Source organism: Grammomys surdaster, unplaced genomic scaffold (assembly GCF_004785775.1).
Source record: "Grammomys surdaster isolate TR1022 unplaced genomic scaffold, NIH_TR_1.0 125780, whole genome shotgun sequence".
NCBI lineage: Eukaryota > Metazoa > Chordata > Mammalia > Rodentia > Muridae > Grammomys > Grammomys surdaster.
Window position 1 is genome coordinate 1,990,768 of NW_021620611.1, and position 5,043 is coordinate 1,995,810.

Consider the following 5,043-nt stretch of genomic DNA (forward strand, 5'->3'; position numbering starts at 1 on the left):
AACATGAAATTATTATGTAATATATCAACTGAAAGAAAAAAAGAAAAAAGAAAACATTTTTTCTGTTCAATCATGCTATTTTCCTGTTTCCCCATTCAAAAACTTTCACAATGAGGTTATCTATACTCACTCTATACTCACTGTTCAGTGTAAAATATGTTATTACTCATATCTCTACTGGCCATCCCCACCACCCTGCCTAAGCATCCTCTAAGCTCCTCTTGATGATTCATCAGTCGTGATACCAATCCACAGGATTCAATCATATCTCCCTTCCTTGACTTCATTCAGTTGTCACAACTAATATAGATGGATAAGAATCATTATAAAAATAAAATTATGAAGAAAAAATACAAAAATGAATAATCTAATTTAATAGACTTTATGGTGTACTATAAATGAGTAGTAAGCAAGATATCGGAGTACAAGTCTGTAGAGTAGATACGGTCTAATGAGGCAGACACAAAGGTCATAAGGAAAATCTTCCACTTATGGCTTTCTTGTATGATATTATATATCAGAGTGGTAACCATCTTACTGAAGCAGTCCATTAGAGGCTGTTTGGTTAAGAAGCCCTGATGCTTCACTGTAGCCCACAGGTTATCTAGAAGCAGGATGAAAGCTTGATATCTCTATGTTTATTTTGTACCTGTCTATCTCTCTAATTTTGGTTAAAGGAACAAGCATAATTCACTGTCATCAACCTTTCCTCTTGAGTCACCTTGGGTTCAATAAACAGAGCCTTACAGTACAGAACTCAACCTGAAACATACACACAGACAGATTAGGGCAATTATATATGACAGTGAGACTGCACTCTGCAGCAGAAATAATTATCTCCTGACAACTGGCTTAAGTTGACAGATATAAGGCCCTCTTGGGGCCATCTTACAGAACCAGAACTTCAACAATGAATGAGATAACATCTTGATCAGGACTATTTATGTATACCTCCTGATGCTCTGTCCCAATTCTTTCTATAACATGTCAGTACCCAGAAGATCAACTTGGAGTCAATGGATGGCTTTATCTGTACCTCTTTCCAAGGTAGCGATAATGAATAAAAGTCTTCTTTCTATTTTCATCATTGTTTTTCTCTTAATTGACTTATGGGGTAATGTATGCTTAAGACTAGCTTTGGGGAGCTTCAAGAACCTAGCCTTTTGGTTATATTATTATGTATTTTTTACATAAATAAATTTTTAATAATGTGTGCATATAGTGTATAAAAGCCTATAAAACATGCACAAAAACATTGCCACCAATTTAACAAGCTATAAATAATATCAAATTAGCTTCAATAATGAAGAGCTCTTAAGGAGGACACATACACATGAAATCCAACATCCATAAGGATGTTGACACCAATCATAGCTCTCAGCTCAAATAGAATATAAGTGACCTTGCATGACCCATGAACATGCATTTGAGTTGCTATATACTGCAAAATCGTGTTCCAACATGAAACCAATTTTGTGAATGTTTTATAGTTACAAAAGAAAAATCATATATTAAGAGCTCTATCAAATGCATTGGCAGGTAGGTGGTGTTATAGCAAAGTAAGAGAAATTCTGCTATAGGTTTCAAATGTTATCCAATGACATTCTTAGCTTTGGGGTTGATGGAAGCTAGTGGATACTAAGAATACATTTTTGAAACCCTGATGATCAAGGTGATGTTGAGTTAGATACCAAAGGCTGGTGCTAGCTAGCTGTTGAGGGCACTAAAGAGGTTCCAAGATAATTTGACTCTGGATCTACATTTCAGCTCTCCATAATCATGAAGTTCTCATAAGTCAATGAATCTTTAGAATCCTTAACACAAGTATATCTGTTTAATGGTAATTTCAGTACACAAGGAGAATGCCCATAAATGTGTCTATGTGAGAATGAGTATATCTCTAGGAAAAAAAATTATATAGAATGAAAGCATAAGGCAGAAATACTGAGAAGAAATCTGCAATAGATTGGATCACCAAGAGTGACTTCTTTCCCCCACCATGGTATGCCATACACCAGATTTTGGCTCTCCATGTCTTCTTGAAAAACTTTCAGAAGCAAGAGATTCCTGGCCAAGAAACATTCTATTCCTCAATGAATTCAGATGAAAACTGGTGACAAAATTAGCTACAACTCCAGGAAAAGACACTGGAGGAGAACAAAGCTGAGTCTGTAAGGATTTACACAATGGCAAGACTGGGAGTTTATACTGAATCATCAGTCAATCTTATCAGATGGAGTTCAATATTTTTAACCTAGAGACTGGTTATATCTAAATTGTGGATGTGGTGTGTCTAGAAATAAAATGTTGAAAGCTTCAAAACTAGAGGACATATATTAGGGGGGAGCTGAAAGAAGATAACAGTGGATGGGGATTTAGAAATCTATGAGACATTCAAAGAATGAAATATATCATTTTTAAAAGTCATGATCCAAAAGACAGAACCTGAATTTAATTGTGAGATAGGCTATCAGAGCTCTTCTATCCTGTGGGAAAGGGATTTGGGCACTATGTTGTTTCCATTCTCTACCATAGAGGCAGTTTTTACTTAACTCTAGACTAAGAGAAATGAGTTCTTTTTTTTTTTTTTTTTTTTTTAAAAGACTCATTTATTTATTTTATGTATTCACCATTGCTCTCTTCAGACACACCAGAAGAGGGCATCAGAGCCCATTAAAGATGGTTGTGAGCCACCATGTGGTTGCTGGGACTTGAACTCAGGACCTCTAGAAGAGCAGTCAGTGCTCTTAACCGCTGAGCCATCTCTCCAGCCCGAGAAATGAGTTCTTAATGGTCGCTCATTTTCTAAAAAAGAAAGGAGTCTCAGATTCCTGTGAGAAATAAGATCTCCACACACTGAGTCCAGCAAAGATTTTGTCTAAACATCCATCGTTGATAGGGAAAGACAGACTCTTTTATATAGTTTTACCCTCCATGTTTGGTACAGAAAAGGTATGTGACAGTGTATGTTGTCAATACAAAACAGTCTCATCTCAAAGAGGATAGGAGTTAGCTTATTCTAAAGCCAAATATGAGAATGTCCATGATCCAGGGACACAGGTTCAAGCAGAAATTGCATGTTACAATGTGGTAACGGTTTCATGAACTTCATATAATAGTAGAAAAGAACAAAAACCATAAACTAGACACTTTTAAAGTTCATTGGTAGAATCATCATGTAGGTAGGTTAGTGAATGACAAGAAATTCTCCTTAGACTTTTGATTGGTAAAGGCCATGGCCTGTTTGTGGATTTCAAAGGATTTATGTAATAGTCACAAATATGTAGGCTCTGTACATATGTCAGTAATAAGGAGTTATTGAGAGGACCTAAGGATGGCCAAGATAATTTGTTCTAGACTTCCCACATTCCAACTTCTCCACAATGTTGAAATTCTAATGAGTTTATCAGCCCTATATGAGGTGAAAATCTTTCTAAGAACTTTTTATACACTGTGTGCATATGGAGGGGGGGTGACACATGCATGTCACGACATGCATGTGAAGGGCAAAAAGCAAGTGTTTCTACCTCCCATCTCTCATCTCTCCATAGGAGGTCTGAGAATACATATGCCTATCATAGCATCCATCCTTTTATGTAGGTTCCAAGGATTTACAGGTCGTCAGTCTTGTGTTTTTACTCTCTGAGTCATCTCCTCAGCCTTTATTTTTAATTTTCACTGTGTATAGTCATTCTACTTGGTGCAATAGTCATGTAGACTATTTTCATTAAAGCATATGTTATTTGTTTGGTATTCTCTCCAGCAACTGTCTACTATAACTTTTCTTCCTCTCCTCTTCCCCTAAGTCCTGTTTTCTTAGAAAGTTTTGCTTCGATTTTGGAAGCTGGAAGAACTTTCGGAGGTATCCTGTAATCTCAAGATGGAGACTGCTGGAAGCAAGAAGCGGAGCGCAGAAGAGCCAGGGGAAGAAGTAGAATGGCAGATGTCTAGTCAACCAAGCACATCTTCTGCAAAGACTAAAGCAACGGGGAAAAAACAGAAAAAGTCAGAGAAAGACAACGGTTGTAAACCAAAGGAGGAAATAGCACAAGACACTGAGACACCAGGACACACTAGTAGGAAGGTACCAGTTCCTCCTTTTCCAGAGCATCTCCCCCCAGTGAACCTGATTCACCGAGATGTGTTGCGGGCATGGTGTCACCAGAAGAACCTGAGCAGCAAAGGCCAGAAATTAGATGGTTATAAACGACTCCTTGAAAGGATTTTCCCAAAGCAAATGCGCAAGTTGAATGTTCCTGACTCAGCCAAAGATGCCAGGTTGAAGACATCTCGCAAAAAAAATGAAGACCGAACCAGGGGAAGAATCTCAGGTGACAGTTCCCCTTGAAATTGTCACTGTACCTGAAGAACAGATACCTGCCCTCATTGACCCTCCTATGCTCTATGAGGAAGTCAGCACCACGGTTGTGACTACACCCGCCTCTGAGGCAGTGTTGGCATCTTGGGCCAGAATTGCATCTAATGCTAAGAAGTTCGAGGCAGTGTCGTCCAGTGCAACATCGGAAGTCAAAGGGGAAATGTGGTGTGTGGTTCACGGGACAAGCCTTCCTGCAAATTCAGGTGGTTGGGTTCGGCTGCAGTTCCATGCTGGACAAGCCTGGGTACCCGATAAGAAGGGGAAAGCAACTGCCCTCTTCCTGCTGCCGGCCTGCACATTTCCACCCCCACACCTGGAGGACAACCTGCTGTGCCCCAAGTGTGTTCATAGGAACAAGGTCTTAACTAAGAGCCTTGAAGGATAAAGGACAGATCTCTCAAGTTTGGGCTAGCTTGCTGGTATCACTCTTGTGGCATGATCAGAGCCACAGCTGACATTCATACTGACGGAAATCCACATCTCTGCCTTTGAAGGCGCCTTTTCTCACCCAGAAATTAAGGGATATTGTAAGTTGATGCTTAACTACAAGCAGTTTGGAAAAAGCCAGTGAGGCCAGCAAAAGATCCACCTCTGCTCATTTTGATGACTGAACACTGGGAGTGACCTCCTACTCTTGTGTGAAGATAAAAAGTGTCCTATGTGTT

At 39.1% G+C, this 5,043-nt stretch overlaps 1 pseudogene; it reads left to right on the top strand.

Annotated features, from left to right (window-relative positions):
- The first annotated feature begins 3,852 nt into the window (after nucleotides 1-3,852).
- On the top strand, nucleotides 3,853-4,763 carry LOC114640127 (annotated as a pseudogene).
- Nucleotides 4,764-5,043: the final 280 nt, after the last annotated feature.